We start from the raw sequence: 14,794 nt of genomic DNA on the forward strand, positions 1-14,794 counted from the left end.
CACGCTCGGTGCCCCGCTCGCCTGCCTCTGCCTCACCGTGTTTGTCCCCCGGGTCACCAGTACTCCCGCCGCACGGGACCCCGGCAATCTCGCTGGTGAAGGGAGGAGATGCGGATCTGTACGGTACGCGCGCGGGACGGGTTTGTAGGCCGCCCCTTAGATACGGGGACTTTGTTCAGAATGGTGACCAACGGGTTGGTGATCTGTTTCAACAACTTCCCAAAAATAAAGTCCTCGAATTTAGTGCAGACAAAAACCACGGCCAGCAATTCCTTTTCGATCTGGGCGTGTTGCTGTTCAGTCTCAGACAAGGCACGGGAGGCGGAGGCAATAGACAATAAACAATAGGTGCAGGAGTAGGCCATTCGGCCCTTCGAGCCAGCACCGCCATTCAATGTGATCATGGCTGATCATCCCCAATCAGTACCCCGTTCCTGCCTTCTCCCCATAGCCCCTGACTCCGCTATTTTTAAGAGCCCTATCAAGCTCTCCCTTGAAAGAATCCAGAGAACCGGCCACCACTGCCCTCTGAAGCAGAGAATTCCACAGACTCACAACTCTGTGAGAAAAAGTGTTTCCTCGTCTCCATTCTAAATGGCTTACTCCTTATTCTTAAACTGTGGCCCCTGGTTCTGGACTCCCCCAACATCGGGAACATGTTTCCTGCCTCTAGCGTGTCCAAGCCCTTAACAATCTTATATGTTTCTTGGAGGAATCAGGTCTGAGGCCGTCACTGGTCATACTGGGCCTCCTTGACGCGGAATCTGCATTTCAGAGGGTTGAGCTCGAGGTGGATGTCTTTTGCACGGTCCAGTACATTTTTCAAATTGGCATCATGTGGCATCCAGCAGCAAGAATGTCGTCAACAATGATGGCACAAGGATGCCCCACAAATAATTGCTCTGGCCTTCAATTGAAAGCGTGGGTTTGAATCCCACTTCTGACACCATGTTGAGTAAATCACACATACTCACAAGTCTAGTATATCAATATATGTATAGAGTAACGTATACAACACAACAGCATGTTACTTCTACCATGCAGCAGTACTGACTGGCAGCACATGTTGGGTTGCGATAATATAAATGGTGTGGTAGTAGGCGGAGCTTATAATAATAAGTAAAGTAAATAAGTAAAGTAACCAATCTACAGAAACCAAAGATCTCGGAGAAAACCCATGCAGGTCACGGGGAGAACGTACAAACTCCATACGGACGGCACCCGTAGTCGTGATTGAACCCGTGTCTCCGGCGCTGTAAGCACGGTAAGGCAGCAACTCTACCGCTGCGCCACCGTGACGCTCTTGCCGTTTCAAAATACAAAAGGCGATAGAACCTGTTACCAAAATGGATAAATGTCAAGTACTGGAGAGCAGAGGTTTAAGGTGAGAGGGGCAAAGTTTAAGGAAAGGTGCGGGGCAAGATTTCTACACAGAGGGTGGTGAGCGATTGTGTTAAATCACAATCAAATACACATTTTCAAGGCAGAGACAGATAGATTCTTGATTAGTACGGGCGTCAGGGGTTATGTGGAGAAGGCAGGAGAATGGGATTAGGAGGGAGAGATAGATCAGCCATGATTGAATGGCGGTGTAGGTTTGATGGGCCGAATGGCCTGATTCTGCTCCTATCACTTATGACATGACTTAACGAGTGCCTGGAACGCGCTGCTGGGGAAGATGGTTAAAGCAGATACAACAGAGGTATTGAACAGACTTTGGATAGGGGTATGGATGTGCAGGGAATCGGGGGGGGATATGGATTATGTCCAGGCAGGTAAGAGTTAGTTTTCAGCATCATGTTCAGCACAGACACAGTGGGCTGAATGGCCTATTCTTGTGCTGTGCTGTTGAGAAGAGAAGTTGGGAGGTCATGTTGCAGATGTATAAGACGTTGGTGAGGCCACATTTTGTTCAGTATTATGTTGTTCACCATGTTATAGGAAAGATGGTGTCAAGCTGGGAAGGGTACAGAGAGGATTTACGAGGATGTTGCCAGGACTAGAGGGTGTGAGCTATCGGCAGAGGTTGAGTAGGCTGGGACTCTATTCCTTGGAGCGCAGGAGGACAAGGGGTGATCTTATAGAGGTGTACAAGATCATGAGAGGAATAGATCAGGTAGATGGACAAAGTCTCTTGCCTAGAGTAGGTGAACCAAGGAGCAGAGGGCGTAGGTTTAAGGTGAAGGGTTTCAGGTTTAATAGGAATCGAGGGGTAACTTTTTCACACAAAGGGTTGTGGGTGTATGGAACAAGCTGCCAGAGGAGGTAGTTGAGGCTGGGACTATCCCAATGTTTAAGAAGCAGTCAGACAGGTACATGGATAGGACAGGTTTGGAAGGATATGGATCAAACGCAGGCAGGTGGGACTAGTGTAGCTGGGACATTGTTGGCCAGTGTGGGCAAGTTGGGCCGAAGGGCCTGTTTACACACTGTATCATAGAAACATAGAAACATAGAAAATAGGTGCAGGAGTAGGCCATTCGGCCCTTCGAGCCTGCACCGCCATTCAATATGATTATGGCTGATCATCCAACTCAGTATCCCGTACCTGCCTTCTCTCCATACCCTCTGATCCCCTTAGCCACAAGGGCCACATCTAACTCTCTCTTAAATATAGCCAATGAACTGGTTCGACTACCCTCTGCGGCAGAGAGTTCCAGAGATTCACCACTCTCTGTGTGAAAAAAATCACTCGATGACTCTATGTATTAACATTTTGAAGATTTGGCTCAAGTGCTTTCCAATATTATTTGAATATAATCTATACAGAGGCTGAATTGCCATAGTGATAATTCAGAAGTATATACACAGCTGCAAAGCGATAGAACTCATCATCTATAACAAAACCCACTAAATGGAACTTGTGAACGCACTATAAATATTGATTGCATTTAAATGGGACTTGGATAACACATTTTGTATATTTATTTCAACTAATCGCAGTCAAACTTGAAAATTTAGGAAGTATGTATTATATCAGAAAATAAATCAATCTTTCTACTTAGACGGTAGACAAAAATGCTGGAGAAACTCAGCGGGTGAGGGAGCATCTATGGAGCGAAGGAAATAGGTGATGTTTCGGGCCGAAACCCTTCTTCAGACTGGCCTCACCAACGTCATATACAACCGCAACATGGGTTACAATACAGTCCATAAGTTCACAATTCATGGGGGCAGAATTAGGCCATTCGGTCCATCGAGTCTACTCCGCCATTCAATCATCGCTGTGCAGGAAGGAACTGCAGTTGTTGGTTTAAACCAAAGATAGACACAAAAAGCTGGAGTATCTCTGCGGGACAGGCAGCATCTCTGGGGAGAAGGAATGTGTGACATGATGGCTGATCTATCTTTCCTTTCCAAAACATAATGTAGAGATCTTTGGCCACATCTTACTGCAGATCTTTGCTGGCCCAGAGAATTATCTCCCCCTCTCCCCCCCCTCAGTCCCCCCCACCCCAACCCCCCCCCTCTCCCCTCTCCCCCCCCCCCCACCTCCTCTCCCCCCTCCCCCCCCCCCCCTCCCCCTCCCCCTCCCCCCCCTCCCCCCCCCCCCCCCCCCTCCCCCCCCCCTCCCCCCCCTCCCCCCCCCCCTCCCCCCCCTCCCCCCCTCTCCCCCCCCCCTCCCCCTCCCCCCTCCCCCCCTCTCCCCCTCTCCCCCTCTCCCCTCCTCCCCCCCCCCTCCCCCCTCCCCCCTCTCTCTCTCCCTCTCCCCCCCTCCCCCCCCTCCCCCCTCTCCCCCTCTCCTCCCCCCCTCTCCCCCTCTCCCCCCTCTCCCCCCCCTCTTCCCCCCCATAATAATGCAGTCATTCACGTGTTCTGTGGATGGGAAGTTCAGTTGATGCCATTTGACAGTACTATGAATCAGCTGGCTGACGGGTCATCTGAGAATTACATGGTTCAATGTGTTTGTGCCGCAACAACACAGAACTGGAGGATGCTTTGCATTAGAGGGAAGCTTTGTGACGACAATTTTGTCGAGAATTTTCGTGAACATCTGTTTTTTTCCGCCAGATTACTTTCATCTCTTACTCTCTGCATGTTGTAAATCATCTCCCCCGTTCTCTTACGTACATCCTGCAACTTATCCACACTGTGTCTTTATTCTACAGAGACTGCTGCAACATGAAGAAGAGAGTTGCAAGGAACTGCAAGTGCTGGAATTATGAGTAAAATGCAAAGTGCTGGAGGATCTCAATGGGTCAGGCAACAGCCGTGGAGGGAATGGATTGGTGATGTCTTGAGTCAAGGCCTTTCTTAAAAGAAATCAGCCTGCACAAGGGCCGCATCTACTGTGCGGCACGGTGGCGCAGCGGTAGAGTTGCTGCTTTAAGGGCCTGTCCCACTGTATGAGGTCATTCAAGAGTTCTCCCGAGTTTCCCCGGATTCGAACTCGGAGAATTACGGTAATAGCCGCTCGTAGGTACTCGGGGCTCTCGTGGACATTTTTTCAACATGTTGAAAAATCTTCACGAGTCTTCACGAGTCGTAGCTGGTCTTCAACATAGTTGAAGGAGGTCTTCAACATAGTTGAAGGAGGTCTTCAGCATGACATTTTTTCAAACTCTTCTAAACTTGCCAATTAGGTAGCCCAAGTGGGACAGCCCCTTAATAAATCGACAGCAGGGACTGCCCTGCCAATACCTGGGGTGACTCCATTGGTCACAGCTGTCCAATTAGACCACTGGCATTAATAATTGCTTTGTTTTCTCATCACTCAGCTAATTAGTATCCGATTTACAACATCTTTTCAATAGTTTGACCTTTCACTTAAGTCAAGTCCTGCCAAGCGCTTTCCAAATACCCATGTACAAAATAAGCAGCAACTGTACACCGAGATACAGCATGGAAACAGGCCCTTCGGCCCACCAAGTTCGTGCCCTCCAGCGATCCCTGTACACTAGTTCTGTCCTACACACATCAGGAACAATCTACAATTTTACCCAAGCCATCTATTTCCGTGTCTTTGGAGTGTGGGAGCAAACCGGAGCACCCGGAGAAAAACCCACATAGTCACGGGGAGAACGTAAAACTCCGTACAGACAGCACCCGTAGTCAGGATCGAACCGGGGTCTCTGGCGATGTGAGGCAGCAACTCTACCGCTGCGCCACCGACGCCATTCTCTTGGACACATAATCACGATCTAGAGACGGCAATGCGTTCCCTGGAAATGGAATGCTGAAGGTATTTACCTCTCCTCCCGTGAGGTGGTTTTACGTTTCATTTTATTGGAATAAATAGGTATCATTCCCAATGGTAATTAAAAGGAATTGCAGATGCTGCTTTATGCCAAAGACAGACACACATTCTGGGATAATTCAAGGGGTCAGGCAGCATCTCTGGAAAACTTTTTCTGAGTTACCACAGCATTTTGTGTCTATCTTTCCAACTGGTGATTTCCGAGTCGAGAGAGTGTTTTATTGTCATGTATCCTGTAATGGGACAATGAAATTCTTACTTGCTGCAGCAAGATAGATCTGTAAACACAGTAACCAGTAGATACCATGATCAAGCACAAAAATAAGTTCACTCCTGAACCTTCTTCCTGATGGCAGGTGTGAAAGTAGAGCGGGGCCAGAGTGGTGCGAGTCCATGATGATGCTATTGAGGGAGTGCAGCGTAGGTTCACCAGGTTAATTCCCAGGATGGCAGGACTGCCGTATGCTGAGAGAATGGAGCGGCTGGGCTTGTACACTCTGGAGTTTAGAAGGATGCGGCCTACACCAGCCTGAAGCCGCGGTCTCTGGTTGGGAAGAACCGATCCTGGACTCACCTTGACTTTGACTTTGTCCCTTACCATCTGGACGCCCGCAGCAACGGTTGCGGAGGGTGGAGGTCCCGACCATGGGGGAAAATGGTGGAGGACTGGCCAAGTTCTGTGCCTTCCACCACAGTGATGAATGCTGTGGGGTGGATGTTTGTGTAAAATTTCTATTGTGGTTGTGTGTTCTTTATTAATGTACCGCTGCTGGCAACCCAAATTCCACCGACCCTGGTTGTGTGGCAATTAAATTATATCAAATTATATCAATTATATCAAATGAGAGGGGATCTTATTGAAACATATAAGATTATTAAGGGTTTGGACACGCTAGAGACAGGAAACATGTTGGGGGAGTCCGGAACCAGGGGCCACAGTTTAAGAATAAGGAGTAAGCCATTTAGAAGGGAGATGAGGAAACACTTTTTCACACAGAGAGTGGTGAGTCTGTGGAATTCTCTGCCTCAGTGGGGGGTGGAGGCCAGTTCTCTGGATGCTTTCAAGAGAGAGCTAGATAGAGCTCTTAAAAATAGCGGAGTCAGGAGATATGGGGGATGGCAGGAACGGGGTACTGATTGGGGATGATCAGCCATGATCACATTGAATGGTGGTGCTGGCTCGAAGGGCCAAATGGCCTACTCCTGCACCTGTTGTCTATTGTCTGTCGGCCAATTCACTGACCTTCAACAAAAAGGGTTAAAAATTTGATTTAAGTTATTATAGTACATGAATTATTGATCAGCAATTAGGTTGCTATGAAAGGTCAAACAGTGTATTTCCCACTAGTATTTATTCCAAATTAATGATGAAACTTAAGTGTCAAGTGTAGAACAATCTACTGTTCTATATTTTATGTATTAATTTACAACATTTAATTAAATGCTCATCTTCTGAAAAAAAGTCCCGACCCGAAACGTCACCTACCCATGCTCTCCAGGGATGCTGCATGACCCACTGAGTTACTCCAGCAATTTGCGCTTTTTTTTTGCAAACCAGCATCTGCAGTTCCTTGTCTCTACACATTTTCAAGGATTGTCCCAAATGCTATTTGAATGGAGGCTGAATTACATTGATTCATAGAAAATAAGTGCAGGAGTAGGCCATTCGGCCCTTCGTGCCAGCACCGCCATTCAATGTGATCATGGCTGATCATCCCCAATCAGTACCCCGTTCCTGCCTTCTCCCCATATCCCTTGATTCGGCTAAGCCCCAAGAGCTCTATCTAACTCTCTTTTGAATGCATCAAGTGATAGATCTCCACCGCCTTCTGAAGCAGAGAATTCCACAGGCTCACAACTCTCTGGGTGACAATGTTTTTCCTCATCTCAGTTCTAAATGGCCTACCCCTTATTCTTAAACTGTGACCCCTGGTTCTGGACTCCCCCATCATCGGGAACATGTTTCCTGCCTTTAGCGTGTCCAAACCCTTAATAATCTTACATGTTTCAATAAGATTCCCTCCACAGATGCTGCCTGACCCGCGGGAGTTACTCCGACACTTTTTGTGTTTTGCTCAAGATTCCAGCATCTGCAGTTCCTTGTGCTAACATTCCCTTTGTGTTTTCAGAGAACAAGAAAAACAGGAATGCTAATATGTTTTTGATATGGCACTATGCAAGGATCCACATTTCATGCAAATATTTATATATATATACTTGCAAATATTGGAAAAATGTATTCCAGGCAATACATCAAAATAAACTCAGTGGTAAGTCAGTATTTGAAGATTGCAGACTGCATTATTTTGCATGTATATTTCTTTGTGTTATTACGCATTATTACATTATTTTCATAAATACATAAGCTGATAAGTGATAGGAGCAGAATTAGGCCATTCGGCCCATTAAGTCTACTCCGCCATCTAATCATAGCTGATCTATCTTTCCCTCCCAACCCCATTCTCCTGCTTTCTCCCCATAACCTCCGAGACCCGTACCAATCTAGAATCTATCGCTGCCTGAAAAATATCCACTGACTTGGCCTCCACAGCCTTCTGTGGCGACAAACTCCACAGATTCACCACCCTCTGCTGCTAAATCTTAAAGCTATTAAACGCTAATGAGGCAGACATTGAAGTATTATTTGAAATTAATTATCGATCAGCAATATTATATTGATATGAAAAGTCAATGAGGATTATTCCCAGTTGTATTTCATTCCAAATTACTTTTGAAACTTACGTCTCAAGTGTAGAACGATCTAGTTTTGTGTTAAATTAACAATTTAACACAAAATCAGCCAGGCATAGGAAATTCCGCTGTTATTATAATGAACAAGCATATTGATTAAATTAAAATATCAATTGGAAATAAAATGGAACTGAAGTCAATATATCTTGGCCTGTGTTTTTCCTCTCTAGTGATTCCTGGCTTTGTGAAAGCACCAGATTGTATTTTGTTCTACTCATCACAGGGGCAATAGTTGAGTCTGGTTCACTTTAGTTTAGTTTGGTTTGGAGAAACAGCGTAGAAACAGGCCCTTCTGCCCACCGAGTCCACACCGACCAGCGATCCCCGTACACTAACACTATCTTACACACACCAGGGACATTTTACAATTTGCAGAAGCCAATTAGCCTGCAAATCTGCAAGTCTTTGGAGTGTGGGGGGAAACCTGAGCACCCGGGGAAAACCCACGCGGTCACGGGGAGAACGCACAAACACCGTACAGGCAGCGCCTGTAGTCAGGATCGAACCCGGGTCTCTGGCGCTGTAAGGCCGCGACTCTACCGTGCTGCCCAGGCAGTAGATAGGAATGTTCAGTGAACGTTTGTAACTTTGTTGGTGCCAAAACGTGGGACACTTGTGTCTCGCCTATGTTGGGTCTGCTGTATGATTCTACCGGTTTGTTTGCAAAGCAAAGCAGTTCACTGCACCTCGGTACATGTGACAATAAAATGTCATTGAATTCATCGTGTTACTTGATATTTAGCGGGTCAATATCCGTGTGATTCTTGCTGCCAGAGCGAAGATACGGTGGGCACTTTATATTCAATTTGGATCTCCTTACATTAACAATTTTGACTGAATCCTGCTCCCAGCAATAACATATGTAATTGAATATAATGATCAATATCTATTTGATAGACAAGGTGTTTGATCCTCGTGTTCTCATTCCCTGGATGTACACGGCTCTATTGATCTCAGCTGAGCCTTGAACTCAATGACTGAAGATAGATTGGCAAATTCCAAAGATCTGCAGCTCTCTGCATAACTATACGATGGTCCTTATAGATGGGGGTGGAAGATTGCAACCTTCACGTGGTCCGCCCTGTTTCGGCTAATGCAATCAACTTGACGTGCACAAACGGAAGATCATAGAAACATAGAAACATAGAAATTAGGTGCAGGAGTAGAGGCCATTCGGCCCTTCGAGCCTGCACCGCCATTCAATATGATCATGGCTGATCATCCAACTCAGTATCCCGTACCTGCCTTCTCTCCATACCCCCTGATCCCTTTAGCCACAAGGGCCACATCTAACTCCCTCTTAAATATAGCCAATGAACTGGCCTCAACTACCCTCTGTGGCAGAGAGTTCCAGAGATTCACCAATCAAATAGAACAAGTTGCCCAACAACTTTAGGCTGTGAATGCCACACAAAAGAAGAAGACGTCCTTATAGATGCAGATGCAAGTTCACAAAAAAAAGCACAAAGTGCTGGAGTAACTCAGCGGGTCAGGCAGCATCTCTGGAGAACATGGACAGGGATGGATGGGATCCTTCTTCAGTCTGAAGACATGTCCTGACCCTACCCATGTTCTCCAGAGATGCTGCCTGACCCGCTGAGTTACTCCAGCACTCTGTGCCTTTTTTTTGTGAACTTGCATCTGCAGTTCTTTGTGTCTTCGTGATCTTTAGATTTTAGTTCAGAGATACAGCGTGGTAACAGTCCCACTGAGTCCGCACCAACCAGTGATCCCGATACATTAACACAATCCTACACTGGGGACAATGTACAATGTTTTATACCAAGCGATTGGCCTACAAACCGGTACATCTTTGGAGTATGGGAGGAAACCGAAGATCTCGGAGGAACACACGGGCAAGTCACGGGGAGAACGTACAAACTCTGTACAGACAAGCACCCATAGTCAGGATCCAACCTGGGTCTCTGGCGCTGTAAGGCAGCAACTCTACCGCTGTGCCAATAGATAATAGACAATAGGTGCAGGAGTAGGCCATTCGGCCCTTCGAGCCAGCACCGCCGTTCAATGTGACCATGGCTGATCATCCCCAATCAGTACCACGTTCCTGCCTTCTCCCCATATCCCCTGACTCCGCTATCTTCAAGAGACCTATCTAGCTCTCTCTTGAAAGTATCCAGAGAACCGGCCTCCACTGAGGCAGAGAATTCCACAGACTCACAACTCTCTGTGAGAAAAAAAAAATGTCCTCGTCTCCATTCTAAATGGTTTACCCCTTATTCTGAAACTGTGGCCCCTGGTTCTGGACTCCCCCTACATCGGCAACATGTTTCCTGCCTCTAGTGTGTCCAAACCCTTAATAATCTTATATGCCATCTTGCATCAGTAGACCAAGATGCAACATGATCATAATCTACTGATGACAAGAATATAATTAAGATGGTGGATAAACTAGAAAGATGGAAATATTCCTGCAATACATCTGTTTACTGACTCATACACATATATTGCTAATTAATAAGTTAGGTAATATTTTTTTACTAAGATGCCTACCTCTGTGTTCTTGTGGGTGATATAGTGTTCAATAGTTAAGTTAAAAAAGTTGGTTCTAATATTTCATCTTCAAATGTTATTCTCAGCCATGAATTTTGGCCGTTTTTACTGTAAGTTTTGCTTTAACTATATTTTCTGACGTACCATTTCTTCTCCAGAAATGAATCACTGTCCCCGACCTTCTATTTCCCTTGATATTTGTTTACAAAAAAAAAAAATTGATTTCATATTTCACAGTCACAGCCGGCTGAACCACTTTCCACTTTGCCATCGAAGGCAATAGAATATTTTGCAGAATCCCCAAAACAAAATGTAAAAGTCACTTGAACCAAAGCAAATACTTTAGCAGAAGTTGCCTCAATAATCCACTTTCAGCGAGATTGCGATTCTACAAGGTCCCGCAATACAAATGAAAACTTGTATTGTGTCATTCTGAATGTCAAGGTGGTTTACATTGAAACATAGAAAATAGGTGCAGGAGTAGGCCATTCAGCCCTTCGAGCCTGCACCACCATTCAATATGATCATGGCTGATCATCCAACTCAATATCCTGTACCTGCCTTCTCTCCATACCCCCTGATCCCTTTAGCCACAAGGGCCACATCTAACTCCCTCTTAAATATAGCCAATGAACTGTGGCCTCAACTACCTTCTGTGGCAGAGAATTCCACAGATTCACCACTGTCTGTGTAAAAAATGATTTTCTCATCTCGGTCCTAAAAGATTTCCCTCTTATCCTTAAACTGTGACCCCTTGTTCTGGACTTCCCCAACATCGGGAATAATCTTCCTGCAGCTAGCCTGTCCATCCCCTTAAGAATTTTGTAAGTTTCTATAAGATCCCCCCTCAATCATCTAAATTCTAGCGAGTACAAGCCGAGTCTACCCAGTCTTTCTAGATCCAGTTTCATTTATTATTGTCACATGTACCAAGGTACTGTGAAAAGGTTTGTTTTGAGTGCTGTCCAGTTAGTGAAAAGACTGTACATGATTACAATGAAACCAGCCCACAGTTTACAGATGCAGGATAAATGGTATAACGTTTAGTGCAAGGTAAAGTCCAGTAAAGTCCTATTAAAGATAGTCTGAGGGTCTACACTGAGTTAGATGGTAGGTTAGGACCATTGTCTAGTTGCTGAGAGGATGGGTCAGTTGCCTGATAACAGCTGAGAATGACCTGTCCGTGAATCTGGATGTGTGCTTTTTCAAACTTCTGTATCTCTCGCCTGATAATAGACAATAGACAATAGGTGCAGGAGTAGGCCATTCGGCCCTTCGTGCCAGCACTGCCATTCAATGGGATCATGGCTGATCATCCCCAATCAGTACCCCATTCCTGCGTTCTCCCCATAACCCCTGACTCCGCAAACTTTAAGAGCCCTATCGACCTCTCTCTCCAGAGAACCGGCCTCATTCCCCAACATTGTTAATTTAAGTTAAAAATGTCAATAACATGTAAAACATAGCATCAATCTGAATGAAACTTGGCTAATGTACATCACAGGACAATGATGGGCAAGGTGGGCATAAAATTATAGCGCTATCGTGTACCGTTTTTGTGGAATTTCAGGAACAAACAAATAAATATACAAACAAACAAACAAACTAGATGAGAGTTTTAGTAATATATAGATAGATTATAATAACATTAGTTCTACTTATTGATTAGGAGAGTCATTGACAGTAGAAATGGATGAACGCAAAGGCTGAGCAAGCAGAAATAGTCAAACCTCATGCAAATCAAATGGCAAACCAACTAAGTGGTGGCAATATGCTTCAATCATTACTTAATAAATGTCTGTGCTGTGCTGAGGCTGAATTCTTTGCCTGAATAGTTATTGAAATAGATTCTGTTTCATGTTACTATTAATCATGTTTTGATTCAGATTTCAATTGAACGTGATAATTGGTTTACAATGATGCTGTGACTGACTTTATTAAAACAAATGTTTGGAGATCCGGTGTGGAAACAGGCCCTTCGGCCCACCGAGTCCATGCCGACCAGCTATCCCCCGTTCACTCTAGTTCCATGTTATCCCACTTTCTCATCCACTCGCTACACACTAGGGGACAATTTACCGAGGGCCGATTAACCTACAAACCCGCACGTCTTTGGGATGTGGGAGGAAACCGGAGCACCCGGAGGAAACCCACGCGGTCACAGGGAGAACAAGCAAGGATTGAGAGCTCCCTGGTGGTCTAGTGGTTAGGATTCGGCGCTCTCACCACCGCGACACGGACAGGGAACACACACTGTCCCTTTAGTCAGAGGGTGGTGAATCTGTGGAACTCTTTGCCACAGAAGGTTGTGGAGGCCAGGTCAGTGGATATTTTTAAGGCAGAGTTAGACAGATTCTTGATTAGTGCGGGTGTCAGAGGTTATGGGGAAAAGGCAGAAGGATGGAGTTGGGATGGAGAGATAGATCAGCCATGAATGAATGGCGGAGTAGACTTGATGGGCCAAATTGCCTAATTATACTCCTCTTCCTTACGACCTTATAATCCACTCCATGTACCTGTCCAAATATCTCTTTTGTTGCCCTTTCTTCGCTCCTACATATTGATGTATTTTTCTATATCATCGAACAATGCTCTTTCAATAATCTTTACAAATGACTCAAGAATCCATTTGTCATATGTACTGCCACCAGCACAATGAAATTCCTACTTGCTGCAGCTTGGCAGCTCCATTAATCAATCACACACAGATAAATATATAAAAATCAATAATGCAATCAACTAATAACTGTAACCACTAAAGTGCAAAGCCAAAGTCCACAGTGCAACCAAGTCAAGTTTATTTGTCACATACACATACGAGATGTGCAGTGAAATTAAAAATGGCAATGCCCGCGGACTTGTGCAAAAAACAAACAACAAACAGAATGGAACAGAATCATATATTCTTCTACATATTAAATATTGTGGGCGGAAGGAAAAAGGGAATTAAAATCAGCAAATCAAATCAGCAATTAAAAAAAAACAGTAGAAAGGTTCAGTAAAGTTAGTCCCTGGTGAGATAGGTGTTTACAGTCCGAATTGCCTCTGGGAAGAAACTCCTTCTCAACCTCTCCGTTCTCACAGCATGGCAACGGAGGCGTTTGCCTGACCGTAGCAGCTGGAACAGTCGGCAACTGTTGCAGGGGTGGAAGTCCTGTCACAGTATGGTATGGCAACTGCTCTGTCTCCGACCGGAAGGCATTGCAGAGGGTGGTGAAAATTGCCCAACGCATCACCGGTTCCACGCTCCCCTCCATTGAGTCTGTCCAAAGCAAGCGCTGTCTGCGGAGGGCGCTCAGCATCGCCAAGGACTGCTCTCACCCCAACCATGGACTGTTTACCCTCCTACCATCTGGGAGGCGCTACAGGTCTCTCCGTTGCCGAACCAGCAGGTCGAGGAACAGCTTCTTTCCGGCGGCTGTCACTCTACTCAACAACGTACCTCGGTGACTGCCAATCACCACCTCCCCCCGGACACTTATTATTATTTATTCAAATCGTTTGCTATGTCGCTCCTCCAGGGAGATGCTAAATGCATTTCGTTGTCTCTGTACTGTACACTGACAATGACAATTAAATTGAATCTGAATCTGAATCTGAATCTGAAGGGGTCCCCCATGATCTTAATGGCTCTGGAGTTGCACCTTCTGATGTATAGTTCCTGCAGAGGGGCGAGTGAAGTTCCCATTGTGCGCTCGGCCGAACGCACTACTCTCTGCAGAGCCTTCTTGTCCCAAAACACAGTTCTGAGTCTGAAGAAGGGTCCCGACCCGAAACGTCACCAGAGATGCTGCCTGTCCCGCTGAGTTACTCCAGCATTTTGTGTCTATCTTCGGTTCAAACCAGCATCTGCAGTTCCTTCCTCCACTATCATTTCTGTTGTGCAGTGTGGAAGAGCCTGAGAGGCATTGGGATGAATCTGCTCGTGAAGCTGGAGTTCATGGTTCACAGACTCCTGTACCTTCTTCTCGATGGTAGGAACAAAATGAGAAAGTGGCCAGGGTAGTGTGGGTCTTTGATGATATTAGCTGCCGTTTTTTTTGACAAACATCAGGCTCTTGAACACTACACAATACTAACCTGAAGAAGGGTTTCGGCCCGAAACGTTGCCTATTTCCTTCGCTCCATAGATGCTGCTGCACCCGCTGAGTTTCTCCAGCATATTTGTCTACCTTCGATCTGCAGTTCCTTCTTGAACAATACTAATGTCAACACCGAACTATCTATGGTTGCACTAAGCAACTTGAGGTTTCTGTATGCATTAGTATTGGGGTTATTCATTGATTGAATTCTTGTCTATTACACATTATCTGCATGTATTGTGTTCACAGGCAT

This window comes from Leucoraja erinacea, chromosome 21 (genome assembly GCF_028641065.1).
Source record: "Leucoraja erinacea ecotype New England chromosome 21, Leri_hhj_1, whole genome shotgun sequence".
NCBI classification, from domain to species: Eukaryota; Metazoa; Chordata; class Chondrichthyes; order Rajiformes; family Rajidae; genus Leucoraja; species Leucoraja erinaceus.